Source organism: Triturus cristatus, chromosome 3_1 (genome assembly GCF_964204655.1).
Source record: "Triturus cristatus chromosome 3_1, aTriCri1.1, whole genome shotgun sequence".
Taxonomy (NCBI): Eukaryota; Metazoa; Chordata; class Amphibia; order Caudata; family Salamandridae; genus Triturus; species Triturus cristatus.
The window spans coordinates 519,713,741-519,730,047 of record NC_140583.1 but is presented as its reverse complement, the minus strand read 5'-3'; the positions used below and the strand labels follow the sequence as shown (position 1 = coordinate 519,730,047).

The 16,307-nt window shown below is 43.8% G+C and overlaps 1 protein-coding gene across 3 annotated transcripts in view; it reads right to left on the bottom strand.

Moving 5' to 3' along the window:
- KIF7 (kinesin family member 7) overlaps positions 1 to 16,307 on the bottom strand; it is a 448,976-nt gene that overhangs the window by 135,161 nt on the left and 297,508 nt on the right. The window lies entirely within an intron of this gene.

Sequence of the window (16,307 nt, the reverse complement as noted above, 5' to 3'; positions counted from 1 at the left end):
CCCTTAGTAAGACGATTGAGGTCTCAGATATTACTCAGGCCATATTAAGTAGTCCATCTGACAAAGCCCCAGGTTCGGGTAGGATTCCATCCGATATTTATAAATCCCTCCCACAATTCTTGGGACCTTTAATTACATAAGTTTTGAGGTCCGCAATAGTTGGTTCCCATAGTTAAAGCTTGGCAGGTGGTGATTATAGTCCCCATTTTTGAGAAAGGTGACAAAAGGTCAACCACACTGCTATCGCCCAATTCTTTGGCTGGATAGCTCTGTAAAAATTGTAGGTAGAGTTAGACTAGCCAAACTTAAAAATTGGGTAGCAGAAACACACTGTCTATCTGAAGTTCAGTTTGGGTTCCGCCTGGGCACAATTAAGCAGACCCTGAATTTAACACTGTGTGCAAAAGTACACGAAGCAAAATAAAATGTGTATCCACCTTGCCTTCATTGACTTCACATGTGCATTTGGCACAGTAAAAAAGGTCAAAGCTTTTGGGCGACCATGGAAAATTTGTGGGCTGATACTTCAGTAATAATGCTGCTTCGTAGGCTTCATGCTCATACCTCAGCATAAGTCTGATAGAGCAGAGATGGTGTTTTTCCGTCAGTAATTGTGGTAAGGCAAGGAATGCTGTGTTTTGCTCCCTTTCTTTTCCTTCTATATATAATAATGGTCTTGAGGACGTTCTCGGTCGCCCAGGGAAAGATTTACTCAAACACTGAACTGCATCAGGTCCCTGTTCTACTTGATCTGATCTCGCAGTCCTCATAGCCAGAGCAGCCAACGGCCTTCAATCTCTGTTGGATGTCTATAACACCTTCATGACTAATCTGGGCCTTAGGATAAATAGAACGAAGGGATTGATTACGATGTTGGTGAGTCAGACACAGATGGCTCGCTGGTTGCAGACCCACCAACATCAACCTCTGCGGTCCTCCCAACGCATTATGATGAGGTGGGCGAAGACATCTGGCGGAGGGACCATCGGCCACGCTTCCGACGGCCCGTCAGAGGGTCAGTAATTCCTACAATGAGGGCGGTGCCTGCTCAGACACTCCAGTAGGGATTACAATGTCCCTTTCCACCTGCCCTTTCATGGCGGCTCACCCGCCATTAAAAAGGGAGGCGGAAAGTAACTTTAGGGACCCCTAGTAGGGACCTCTAACCCTCTGGCTCTCCACTATAGGGGCCCCTAAACATCCATGCACCATGTGGCAGGACACCCATGGTGCCTGCCACATAGTGCAGGGATGTTTTAAATGTGTTTATTTTCTATTGTGGCATGTGCTGCAGCTCAAGGAAAAGCAGTCAATGCAATCCTATGGGAGGAAATGAAGTTATCGGTTTAAAGGTAAGTACTTGGTTGTGGGAGTTGGTATTCTGGGGTTAGATCCAGGGTTCCCCAGGGTCGAGGATGCACTCTCAAAGAACCCTCAGTGGCACTAGGGGGGCTGGGTGCAGAGTGCCAAGGCCCAATGCTATCCAATAGGTAATAGGGGCCTCCGGTTGGTGGCTGCTCAAGAACAGGCCACAAGGTTGTGGGAGCAAAGCTCCTGGTGTTAGGCTCAGGGCAAAAGGGGATCCGAGTTAGCACACAAGGTGCACTCACAGCGGCAGAGGGGCACCCGAGTGTAGGTTGCTGGTTTGGCGTCGGATGCCCTGTTGAATTCAATGGGGATCCTCCGGTTGCAACAAACACTACAGGCTCGGGGACTAAGATCTTCTCGAGGCGACCACAGGTTGAAGAGGGAAGTTGGGATGCCTGGGGATGCTGGGACACCGTCGGTTGGGGCACCCAGGGCTGTGGGACGTCGGGTGCAGGGGTGTCTTTAGGCGTTGGGTTTTTCTTACCGGCTCCGGTCAGAAAGATCCTCTAGAAAGGGGCTGCAGGTATCGATTGGAGATTTGAAGCCAGATCTCAGGTCAGGTTCGCAGGGGAGATCCTCGTGTTGTTGGGCCACTCGAACTCGGGCTGTGGGCGTCCGGTGCAGAGTGGTGCAGACTCGCGGATTTGGCTGGAGCAAGAGTCTGTGGGTGAGAAATCCGGTGCTCACGGGAGACAAAGTCTTGGTTTGCGAACGCAGGGCAGAACCTCCGGGTTCTTGGGGGCTGCTGGCTATTTTGCTGGATACGGTTCGAGGTGGTGATAGGCCGTTAGGCCTGGGGCCAAGTCAGTGGGCGTCGTCCTCAACTTAGTTCAGCACAGCTTCTTCGGTCCTTCTCCCTTCTTGTCTTAGGAGGCAAGGTTCCGGGTGGCCCCTAAATACTAACTTTAGGGGCGTTACAGGTAGGTAGAGGTCAGGACCAATGGGTCTCTTCCTTGGAGTGGGTACACCCCCTATTATGCCACCCTCAAGGGGTTGGGGGCATAAGCCTCACTCTGGTTGGCTGGGTCCCCCATCTGCAAGATAGTGGAGACAGAGTTGTGCTTCACCTCGCCTCCTCCACATGAGGGGTGGGGTTGGCAGAGGTAGGCATACCGCTCCTCCTAAATTGATTTTCCCACTGATTCTCCAGCCAAAGTGTGAGTCAGAACCGGTAGGGGTCAGTTGCTGGGAGCAGCAAATGGCTGGGGTAGCTCACAAAGGCTATAAGCCTTTGAAGCTCCTCCTTTGTGGACCCTGCCCACCCTGGGGGCGGAGGCTTGGCACCTTGTACCAGGATGTGCATTGTTTCAGGAACCAGAGCTCAGCAGGTTCTCGACCTAGGGGTCCAGAAACATGTCTGGTGGTGGCAGCTGGTGAGCAGCCACTCAGCGAGGACACTAGACTTATGTTGTTTTTAGGGGGCATCTCTAAGATGCCCTATGAGTGCATTTTTCATTAAACCCCACACTGGCATCAGTGTGGCTTTAATGTGCTGAGAGGTTTGATAACAAACCTCCCAGTTTTCAGTAAAGTCATTGGTAAAGATCGATTGACGCGAGGTAGGCGAGTTTATATGATTTTAATAAGAGTGGCACAGTATAACCAGCTAGAGGAAGCCAGTATTACAATCTGTCGTTAAGCAGTTCTAGAACTCTAAATACTATACAAAAAATGCATGCACATGGAATACTTAGAGCGTGACATAACCAGCATGCAAAAGAAATAAAAGAAAGAATGCAATACCATTATGGTGATATGGAGTTCGTAATGACCAACTCCCAGAACCATATACTCTTTATAGCATTACTCCACTTACAATGCCTAAGAATTGATTTACTTCAAAACTTAAGAAGGACTGAAGTCGTTACAGAAGATATATCCTCATCTTCCCAAGCAAAATGCTGCAACAAACTAAAGGAGGAAATATCTTGAAAAGAGTGAGGGAGTGGGAGTGGAGGTGGGAGTGGGAGAGGGAGAGGGAGAGGGAGAGGGAGAGAGAGAATATATATTATCTACTGGCGGTCGCCAGTAGATAGTTATAGTTAGGACCGTGTTTCCATAGGAAATCCGCAACATTCTATTTGGAATAACTTTGGCGCCGGTCGACGAATCCTCGCGAAATTTTCAAAACTAATGGGGCGCTACGCTCCGCTCCTACCCTGAAAGTCTCGGGGGGATTCGTCAAGCGGGGGCTGAGAAAAAAGGGGGGTCCCAAAACGCGTTTTCCCCATGCATTTTCCCATAGGACCTTTAGTCCGAGCTACAGCCCGAACGGCTGAACAGAATTACTTGAAATTTGGCAGAGAGGTAGTCCTCAGGTCAAGGATGTGCCTTTTGTAGGTCTGGTGTAAATCTGTTCAGTAGGTCCTGAGAAAATAGCATTTAAATCAATATATATATCTGTAAGCGCGATCAGTGCGCTTACCATAAGCTTACCGTACGCGTACGGTGCCGTGCGCGAGCTCAATTCTGATTGGTGGTTACATGACTGTAAACATTCGAATCGGTCGAAATCAGGAAGTGTCGGCCGCCATTTTCTGTCTCTCGCACTGAGAAACAAAGGTGGGGAACGTGAAAAGGGGGCAACGAAGAGAGTTGCAGATCCCCTAGTGTTTGTCAGGGGGTCCAAGAAGGACCCAAAAGTACGGAAAATACATTTAATAATTTAAAAAAAAAACGCGCACGGCAAAAAAAAATAAAAAAAAATAAAGAAGTAACAATCACATTTATTAAATAAATTAAAGGACCCACAAGGGAGAAAAAAACAAATGTTACTGTGTAAAAAAAGGCGAGGCGCGCACGGCATGGACTGCGCAACAGCGCGAGCACGGTGCGCGAAGCGCACCGTGCGCGCAGGGTGTGCGCACAGTGAAAAACCAGAAAAAATAAAAACAAAAAAATACATAACTTAGCATTTTAAAAAACTTACAAATTCACTGAAAAAACCATAGGTTTCACACACGTTATAGTTAGGAATTATCATTTACATACCTTGCAAATTCACTTAAAAAACCATAGGTTTCACACATGTTATAGTTAGCTGTACATTTCACTCGTAAAAAACCAATGAAATTCCACGTTATAGTTAGATCAGGTAACTATAACTTGCGCGACCGCAATCCACAATGTGTAATTTCAGATGTCATCATTGATGTCATGAGTGATGTCACTGACCATATCATGAGTGATGTAATATGTGACGTCATCAGCAGTTTATTGTGGGCGCGCAAGTTATAGTTACCTGATCTAACTATAACGTGGAATTTCATTGGTTTTTTACGAGTGAAATGTACAGCTAACTATAACATGTGTGAAACCTATGTTTTTTTAAGTGAATATATATATATATATATACACACTGAAAAAAACATAGGTTTCACACATGTTCTAGTTAGCTGGACATTTCACTCGTAAAAAACCAATGACATTCCCCCGTTATAGTTAGTCCAGCTAACTATAACTCGCGCGCCCGCAATCCACTGCTGATGACATCACTCATGACATGGTCAGTGACATCACTCATGACATCACTGATGACATCTCAAATGACATCACTGATGATATCATCCATTGAGTATGTGTTTCTGAACAATTTTAATATGTTTAATATATATAGGGAAAGGCCTGTTGAAGAATGAGTGGGTGTACAAGTGAGTGAATGGATGATTTTCTGTGGTGCGTAACTAACTCTATAAGTGAGTCACTAAATGTATCTTACTGCAGACTAGTGACTAAACTGTGTAAATGTCTGTATGTGTCTGTATGTTGGTGTATAAGTGGCTGCCTAGTTTTGTGAACACCTATATGAGTGTCTATATGAGTTATTGATTGCTTGTCTCAGTGTCTGTATGGGTTCCTGAGTGTTTGTGTGGGTAGGGTGTGTGTGACTATGCATAGATGTGTGAGTGGGTGATTCTATGGGTGCATGGTTTTATGAGTGCATCTGTCATGGACTGTATGGTTGAGTGAGTGTATGTATGGGTGTGTTAAGGATTGAATGTATATCTCAGTGGTACATTTGTGACTAACTACATATGTGAAAGGCAGTATATATGCGTGTAAGAGTATATACGTGGGTAGATGTGAGAGTGACTGTATGGATGAGTGTGTGCTTGTATAAATGATTCTATAAGAGAAAAAGAATGTGGTACTATTTTTATGATTAAGTGAACTTGAGTGTGTATAACCGCATAGGTGAGTAAATGGGAGTGTTTTTGCATGACAGACTAGGTGTGAGAGTACCTCTATGGATGATTGGTGGTGTGTGAGTGTCTATATAGGTGTATAAATGCATATGATAGTCTTGTATGGAGTGACTGTAAGTATGAGTGACTGTACAGGTGAATGAGTGGAGGTGTATGTAGACATAACAGTTAATAAGTGGGTATGTAGTTATTGGTATTGGAGTATGTATGGTTTTGAGACTGGAACTCTGAAATTTTGTGTCGGTGTATTAAAGGTTATATTAGGGTGTGAGAAGATGTGGTAATTTATCACATAGATGACGTCATCAGTGATGTCATCAGTGATGTCATGAGTGATGTCACTGACCATGTCATGAGTGATGTAATATGTGACGTCATCAGCAGTGGATTGCGGGCGCGCGAGTTATAGTTAGCTGAACTAACTATAACGGGGGAATTTCATTGGTTTTTTACGAGTGAAATGTCCAGCTAACTATAACATGTGTGAAACCTATGGTTTTTCCAGTGTATTTGCAAGGTTTTTTAAATGCTAATTCCTAACTATAACGTGTGTGAAACCTATGGTTTTTTAAGTGAATTTGCAAGGTTTTTTAAATGCTAATTTATGAATGTATTATTATATTTTTTAAATATTTATTTTACAATAAGCTACCTATATATATATATATAGTTATAGATTAACTTTATCCTGTAATATGGAATGGCTCAGTAGATAATACATTATCTACTGGCGGTCGCCAGTAGATAGTTATAGTTAAGACCGAGTTCCCATAGGAAATCTGAAAATTCTATTTTGAATAACTTTGGCGCCGGTTGACTTATCTTCGTGAAATTTTCAAAACTAATGGGGCGCTCCGCTCAGCTCCTACCCTGAAAGTCTCGGGGTGATTCCCAAAACGCGTTTTCCCCATGCATTTTCCCATAGGACCTTTAGTCGAAGGTACAGCCCGAACGGCTGAACAGAATTACTTGAAATTTGGCAAAGAGGTAGTCCTCAGGTCAGGCATGTGCCTTTTGCATACATGGTGTCAATCTGTTCAGTAGTTCCTGAGAAAATTGCAGTTAAAAGTACATAAGTATCTATATGCGCGCACCGTGCGCGCACGGTGTGCGCACCAAATGTGCGCGAGCGTAATTCTGATTGGGGGTTAGATGTGAGTCAACATTCCAATCGGTCGAAATCAGGAAGTGTCAGACGCGATTTTGTGTGTGACAGTGAAAAAGAAAGGTGGAGAACGTGAAAAGGGCGCAGGTTAGTGATTGAATGTATATCTCAGTTGTACATGTGTCAGTAACGACATATGTGAAATGCAGTGTATATGTGTGTAAGAGTATATAACTATCTATATGTGAGTGTGTGATTGCGGGAGTGGCTGTATGGATGAGTGTGTGCTTGTATCAGTAATTGTATAAGAGCGTCAGAATTTGTTAGTATTTTTATGAGTAAGTGAACTTGAGTGTATTTAATTGTATAGGTGAGTAAATTGGACTGTGATTAATTATTTGCATGACTGACTAGGTGTGTCAGTACCTCAATGGATGATTGGTGGTGTGTGAGTGTCTATATAGGTGTATAAATGCATATAATAGTCCTGTACAGTGTGACTGTAAATATGAGTGACTGTACAAGTGAGTGAGTGGAGATGTATGTAGACCTAAGAGTCAATGAGTGGGTATGTAGTTATTGGTATTGGAGTATCTATGGTTTTCAAAATGGCCGTCTGAAATTTTGCGCCGGTGTATCAAAGGTTATATTAGGGTGTGAGAAGATGCACTAATTTATCACATGGATGACGTCATTTGAGATGTCATCAGTGATGTCACTGACCGTGTCATGAGTGATGATATATATATATATATATATTCACTGAAAAAACCATAGGTTTCACACATGTTATAGTTAGCGGAAATTTTACTGATAAAAAACCAATGAAATTCCCCCGTTATAGTTAGTGCAGGCAACTATAACTCACGCGACCGCAATCCTCTGCTGATGCTAAAACTGTATTTAGACACTTATTTGCCCATGTCTTCTTCCATACATTTTTAGCTATACATATATTACAAATATTTTTTTTTCATAAAGACACATATGTCATCAGCAGAAGATTGCGGTCGCGTGAGTTATAGTTGCCTGCACTAACTATAACGGGGGAATTTCATTGGTTTTTTATCAGTAAAATTTCCGCTAACTATAACATGTGTGAAACCTATGGTTTTTTCAGTGAATTTGCAAGGTTTTTTAAATGCTAATTCCTAACTATAACGTGTGTGAAACCTATGGTTTTTTCAGTGAATTTGTACGTTTTTTTAAATGCTAAGTTACTTTACGCCATTCGAGGCGTGCGCGCCCACTAAACGCAGTTCGTTCCGTGCACGGTTTTTATCAACTTTAATAAGCCCTGTACATTTGGTGGCCTTCGGCCACCAAAAGCACAGGGGGTGGGGTCAATGTGGATAGTGTTTTTTTTATTTCGATTTTATAATTTCATGTTGCCAAAATTTAGTTTTTTTTACCTATTAATAAGCCCTGTACATTTGGTGGCCTACGGCCACCAAAAGCACAGGGGGTGGGGTAAGTGTGGATAGTGTTTTTTTTATTTTTTTTTTTTTACCGTACGCTTACGGTAAGCGTACGGTAAGCGTACTCGGCGAAATTGCCGAAAAAAAAATAAAACCGTTTTTGCTCTTGGGGGATGTTTGGGGACTCCCTCAACATGACTATGTGGGAGGGAGTTGTCATAACAGCCCAGTAACATGTTTTTGGCCATCATGTTTGATAAACAACACTCAGTGCGAGAGACAAAATGGCGGCCGCCGCTTCCTGGTTTCGGCCGATTCGAATGTTTACTAAGATCTAAGAGCCAATCAGAATCGCGCTCGCGCACGCCACCGTACGCTTACGGTAAGCGTACGGTAAGCGTACCGTAAGCGGGCTCAGATATATATATTGATTTAAAGGCTATTTTCTCAGAATCTACTGAACAGATTTACACCAAACCTACAAAAGGCACTTCCTTGACCTAGGGACTACCTCTCTGCCAAATTTCTAGTAATTCTGTTCAGCCGTTCGGGCTGTAGCTCGTTCTAAAGGTCCTATGGAAAAATGCATGGGAAAAACGCGTTTTGGGACCCCCCTTTTATCTCAGCCCCCGCTTGACGAATCCCCCCGAGACTTTCAGGGTAGGAGCGGAGCGTAGCGCCCCACCTATTTTGAGAAATTCGCGAGGATTCATCGACCGGCGCCAAAGTTATTCAAAATAGAATGTTGAGGTTTTCCTATGGAAAAGGGGTCCTAACTATAACTACCTACTGGCGACCGCCAGTAGGAGATATATATTAATATATATATATATATTAATATATATATATATTAATATATATATATATATATATATATATATATATATATATATATATATATATATATATATATATATATATATATATATATATATATATATATATATATATATATCAGTGTGGATATCATCCGAGCAATCTCAGTAAATAATCCAGCGGCACACCCAGGACAGGGTGTGCCGCTGGATTATTTACTGAGATTGCTCGGATGATATCCACACTGAAATACTTAAAACGGAGTTGCGACCGAGGCTGGCACCGGCGTCGATAGGAAGGAGAGCGGAGGTTCGCAACAATCTTCTTGTAAACACATATATATACTTGCAGGGTCCATACAGGACTTGATTATGTGCTTTCCGCACCACACTTCCCATAATGCACAGTCTCATTTGAGCCTCCCATTGGTGGGTGTGTCATATGTTAAATGGCGAAGTGGGTTAGCGGTTGTGCACACCGTTTCCGTTAAAGCCTCTGAAGAGAAGCATATGGAGCTTCGAAACGCGTCAGGCAAATCCACTACGGAGCGGCTCCTACAAGCGGATCCCCGTCCCTACCTACACATAAATCAAGCTGCTGGTCGAGTGCTACTTACAGGTGGACAACCTTGGAGCAGAATATATATATATACACTAATGATCTGAAAAGAACCTACCATGACAAACTCCAAGTCTGACATGACAAAGACCTACTTTCATGGGATGAGAAACAATTCCTCACGAATAATACTCCTACAATCCCGAGACTTTACCTTCTTTCAAAGGTACATAAAGACATGACCGAACCTCCAGGGAGACCTATTGTCTCATCGAAAAATAGTCTACTTGAAAATACTAGCACATATGTAGACCACTTTCTTTTTCCCTTTGTCGAAGACCTCTCATCCTATCTCAGAGACACCACAGATTTCCTACTCAAAATCAAGGATGTTAAATTAGGATTAAATCATTGGATGGTATGTCTGGACGTAGAGGCATTATACACCAGCATCAGACATGATGATGGTGTAAAAGCCTGCAAATTCTTTCTCAAAAAACGAAGAATAGAATTTTTGGAACACACACTCATGCTTTTGGACATGATCAATATCTGTCTAAAGGAGAATGTTTTCATGTTTGAGAAAGAATTTTACAAACAACTACAAGGCACTTCTATGGGCACCTGCTTCGCTCCCAGCTACGCCAACCTCATGGTGGGCTGGTGGGAGAAGCAGGTGCTCTGGAATGAACAAACTGAACATTGGACTCTATGTGTATCAAAATGGCTGAGATACATTGACGATATCTTTTTTGTGTGGGAAGGAACAGAAACCAAACTTAATCTGTTCATTGATTGTATTAATCAGAATGATGTCAATCTCAAATTCACAAGACATTATAGCCAAGAATGCGTTGATTTCCTTGATCTGAAACTCAGTAATGATAACGGCAGAATCAGCACTAATCTTTTTATGAAAAAAACAGCAGGAAATTCTATCCTGCATGCAGCCAGTTCACATCCACCGAGTTTCAGGTGGGGAATCCCCTACAGTGAATTTTTGAGGGCCAAGCGTAATTGTAGTACGAACTCACTGTATGAAAACACCAAACAGGATATGAAAATGAGATTCAAGGAAAGAGGGTACCCCAAGAAAGCAATATTGCAGGCTGAAAAAAGAGTGGACAGTCAATCGAGAGATGAAATCCTTAACAAAACTAAACAGATTTCAACGAATCAGACCACACCGAAAAAAACAGTAAGATTTATAACTAAATATTGCAGTCAATCCAACCAGATGCGAAGTATCCTCAAAAACAGATGGAATATCCTGAAACAGGACCCAATCTTGAAAAATGAAATAGGGGCCACTCCATCAGTTACATTCATGAGAAGTCCATCTCTCAAAGACATGCTAGTACATAGCCATTTACAAACAAAAGAAACAAGCTGGCTACAACAAACGAAGGGTTTCCGAAAATGTGGGAACTGTAAGGCCTGTAGAAATAGTAACAATGTACTAGAAGTCACACTTGAAAGAACTAAAACACTCTGGAAAATTCCGAAACTCATTACATGCAATACTGATTTTGTGGTGTATGCAATAGTATGCCCTTGCCAGTTATGGTATATTGGATCGACTACCTTTCCGATCAAAAAACGTATCCTAGAACACTGGCGAGCAATTACAAATTGCGATCAAACTTACAGCACTGCAAGACACTTCTCGAAGGAACATGGGGCCGACTGGACCAAAGCCAAATATTGGATTGGATACAGTCAAACCCAACCCCAGAGGAGGGAACCGTATTGCCTCTTTACGCAAACTAGAATCACGTCTCATCCTCCTAGCAGGCACCAAATTTCCGGATGGCCTGAATCAGGACGAGGAACTTTATTCCCACCTTTGAGATATTATCTCATACTGAAATATGGAAACCTTGGTAGGCCACTCACGCCCTGTCCATACCTCCCTTCCCTTGGTTTTAAAAACTTCAAAAAAACAATAATGTACTTTTTTCTTCTTTCTGCTTATGTTTCATTGAATGTACAGGTTGAGTAATTATAGAAAACCATATGCAACCAGTGTGAGTAAAATACAGCCTTGTCTGTTTATGGTTTGTTAAACTTTGTTATTAATTAGATCTGTCTTTTTGATCTTATACAGGAACACCACTATGAATCCTCCTGTATCTCACATCTGTGATAAAATTACGAGCACCGGAGTCACCTCTACTCCAAGTCGACATTTGGATAGTTGTTAAAGGGCACTAGACCCTTCATCATATTGTTCGTTTCAACTTGTGAGAAAAACTTCCTTTAACAAAGCATATTGAATCTGTCACATAGTTTACCAATAGGCACTAGTCCTTTATCGTTTGTAAATGAATTCAACACCACACTCTTGCACCAACTGGTTAATAATACGAACTACCAATGAAATGAATTGTATTGTTAGATTACTCTCTGTACATTTCTAAATGATTATTTTGCAAATTGCATTGATATGATTTATTTACATAAGTAAAACACGATTTGTTTATTTCTTCTATGTCTATATTTTAAAAAAGTGCACTTACTCTTCTTAACTGGTGCAAATGGAGATTATGGTCATGTGACCAAGACCACGGACGTGGTCGAAACGCGTCGTCCTCTTCTGCCCTGTGAGGAATAAACTGCTTTGCTGACTAAGTGGGCTCGTGTGGATTCTTTCCTTGACCAGGAATCGACTATTCAAAATATATATATATATATATATATAAATATATATCCAGTTTGCTTAAAAGACGGGGGTGTACTCGAACAACAGTGTACATCCTGCTGCCCATCACATCTTGGGCTGCCTGGCCTGACGCGTTTCGGTCGATGCGGTGAACTTTGTGTCTCAGCCTTTGATAAAGGAAGTTATTTCCGAAATGCGTCAGGCCAGGCAGCCCAAGATGTGATGGGTGGCAGGGTGTATACTGTTGTTCGAGTACACCCCCGTCTTTTAGGCAAACTGAAGCATCATATACACACGGCTGCCTACGCCGTGGGGGAGCGCACCATCGCAATCACAGCGGGCATGGAGCCGTAAATTGTGCCCGGCACACCCATGAAGCAACAGCAGCGAGGATTTTCACCATCCACGCCTTGGGGCCCATCTGAGGGCATGTAGAGGGTATCCCCAGTTCACGGCACCCATTTGGGACTACATTACCCAGAATGCGATATGCAAAAGACTCATTTGAGCAGCCTATTAGGGGGCTAAAGACTCTTTCACAGCGGCCTATCCGAAGGTATTTTATTGAATAAATATGTGAAAGCAGTCGATGCAGTGAACTTTGTGTCTCAGCCTTTGATAAAGGAAGTGATTTCCGAAACGCGTCAGGCCAGGCAGCCCAAGATGTGATAGGTGGCAGGATTTACACTGTTGTTTGAGTGCACCCCCGTCTTTTAGGAAAACTGGAGATGGAGATATATATATTCGCTCCACTTGCACCATGCTCACGCATTCTCGAACGGGTGCTGTTAAGGCTGGGGGTGCTCCCGCCAATATTATTATCGCTCCTCATCTCCTCTCAGTCTCAGAAAAGACACAGCACTCGCGGGGGAGAGTCCTTAGGTTTTATTTAGACTCTCAACGCACCTGGCATCGAGTCCACTCACACACCTTTCCTACAAGGGGTCTCTCCATCTCAAAGATGGCAGGGGCCAAAAGATGTGCTTCACCTCACCTCCACCACCTTAGGCACACCTCCTATTCTTTTTCCCACCAGTTTTCATTCCCAAAGTGGGGGTGTAAACCAGGGGCTGCCATCTGCTGCTAGCAGCAGAGGCTGTGGATCGCATTACAAAGGTGGCAGACCTTTGCAGCTACCCTCTTCGAGCACTTTTTGACACCTCTGCCCGGGTTGTGCATTGTTATTGGTCCCAGAGAGCAGGGGTTCTCTACCCAGGGGTCCACAAACATGTCTGGTGGCTGGCTGCCTACAGCCAGTCCGAGACCACATTAGGGGCGGGAAGTTTTCAGGGGGCCCCTCTGAGGTGTCCTCTGGGTACATGGTACCATCAATCCCACACTGGCAGTGTGGATTTATTGAAAGGAGTAGTTTGGTTTCCTCCTGTGTTCAGTGAAGCCATCATGGTGCTGTGGAACTAGAGATGTCGAGTTTCCAGCCCACGTACTCTCTATGGCTTTACTGGAACTTACAATATTAAGAAATTGGTCCTAATATTGTAGGGACATACCTACTCGTGCAGATCTGTGTCCACCTGTGGTTTAGTGCAGCATGCCTTAGGGCTGTGAGGCCTGCTAGAGAGGTAACTTACCTATGCCTTCAGGTAGCGCTGGTGTGCATGGCGACAGGGAGGGTGCCATGTCGACTGTCGTTTTCTCCCTCACAAGGGCATGCAAGCTGCAAGGGCACTGTCCCAGTGAGGGGGGTTCCATGGGACCCTCTTCAGTTCCTAGGCCCTAGGTACCCAGGCTACACTTAACTAGGGAGGGACTTACAGGGCATAGAAATACCAATTGGGGATTTGATTTTAGGGAAAAAGCAATGGCACAGGGGACCTGGTTGGCAGGAACCCTGTGCACTACAATTGAAACCACATCAAACCCAGGCAAGAAGTGGGGGCTACACATGTAAAAAGAGGCACTTTGTCACAGCAGCAGTCCCCTTCCTCCTGGGGTCACCTTCCTGCCACAACAATCTGCGATGCAGAGTTCCTCTGCCCCCGATGCCACTTTCACGGAGGCCCATCGGTCTGCATGGCAATCCACCTCGCAGCACTCATATTCACAGTTTCAGCTCTGGACCATCACCCTCAGGGACTAGTCTTGATGCACTGCGGCTGCATGTTCATCTGCCTTCACAAAATCATCTTGGTTGTTTCAGCAATGGAGGGGGTAGGGTGGGGGTCCTGCCTTGCACCAAGGTGGTCCATAACCATATTGACCCACGCCTCCAAGGATTTGAGGTCTTAGGACACTGCAGTCAATGACCGCTCTTACTGGTCATTGCCACACCATCAATCCAGAAAGTGGGAGTCACACGGGTGCTTCTCAGCAACATGTTTGACCGAGAGCTTGGCTGGCTTGCTCCTAGAGGAAACGTGGCAACAACTGGAAAGTATTCTGCCGAAGGTGGGAGACTGAGCAGCAGCAAAGATGAGCAGGAGAGTGAGGGAAGCATCAGGAGAAGGAGAACAGAGTACATTAATGTCACACCAAGAAGAGATTAATTTACTGGTGCAAAGAAATGAGCCCAGATGGAACCCCATGAAAATGATGTTGGAAAAGTAGAACATAAAGGGAGGCTTCCTGAGAACAGAAGGAGAAAAGTGACCTTCTATGGCCCTCCGATGATCTGGGCACGTGCAGGGCCATAGCAGGGCCTGCAAAAGAAAGCGGCCACGAAAACTACACCACCAAAACATTCTGAATAAGAAACAATGCAGATTACAATTCCATATGACCGTTTGAAGCCTCCTACCAGACACTGCAGCTTGCTCTTATTCATATGCTACCAGACCCAAGAGACACAAAAAATATTAGGTGCTAGAAGCCTACACATGCAGCTGAAGGGACTATTATTTCTGTCAAATACATACCCCTACACATTCATTTACAAGGCTTGGAATGGGAATTGGGCAAGCTGCAGCAGAAAGAGGTGAAAGCATCTATTTCAGGGAATAAGATACATGCGGCGAAAAACTGGGAGCAAAGGAGAGATCAATTGCCACAAGGCAATAGGGGCTACTGAAAGCCACTCAAAGTACAAGGGCTATAAGAACTTGAAACAGCATTACAAGCTCCCTGGACTGAGAAAGCTTAGGGGTGTCAATAAGAGTGTGCTCCACCTAACCATTCAGTAGTGTTAAGTTTAATGGAAGGAGGTTTACTTAACAACTCCAAGCACTTGCAGAAGCACTGAAGGGATGTTTGAATATCCAAGAGGGTTGCCTGGGATGCATGCTGTCAGAACTCCCCAGTCCCCAAACCACCTCCTTACATCTACACCCACTCACCACTCCTTTTTTTTGCTTCATATTCACTTTGATTTGGGGTATGAACCAAGGGGTCATTTCCACTCTCCTTATCCCACCACATTTTACTCCTCTCTTTAGTTTTACTGGCTGTCCTATAGTCACACACCCATCAGTCCACCCCACCATTTAGTTAATTAACCTAATGAATGTCTGGGAGCCCCCTTGGAGTCGTAGCGTCCATATGACTTTCCTTTGTGCAGGTGTAAGCTCCTCGTTTATGGCCCTCAAAAAAACTGTCCCCTTCATGGCAGCAGATGAAGGTGGATACAATTGGCGGACTATAATTTATGCAAAATAAGTGGAAAAGTTTAATATTTAATGTTTGAGGAAGGAACTGCATACTCAAGAATCAGAATGCCAAAGGGAGATTTGCATTACACACAATCCATTAGTATCAATTGTGTTTAAAATAGTACCTTAAAATAGGACTTCATCCGGCTTTAGTTTTAAAAAACTGTGAAGTCTCTCAGGATCAATACCCGAAGGTATTGGACCACATTACATGAGCACCAGTTCCTTTACACAAGGACACACACATTCATTGCTTTTGTAGGCACGGGAGATTAAGTGATTTGCCCAGAATCACTGGATGTTGAGCCGACACCGATATTAAAGTTTTTATCACTGCAGGCTGTCATAAATGAAGTGTGCAGTCTTCTATAACCTCACAAAGTTTCCCTATTCTTTACAACAATCATCGTACAGTGGAGTATTTGTTCTCACACTGCAGCGCCATGTTTGTCCATGACTTGACTAAGAAGATTAATCGCGTAGATGAAGGCCGGCTCTCAGCCACTCTTGAAACACCCCCCAGGGCGCGCGCCATTGTTCCGCTTGTTATCGGTACTTCCTAAGCGTCACATG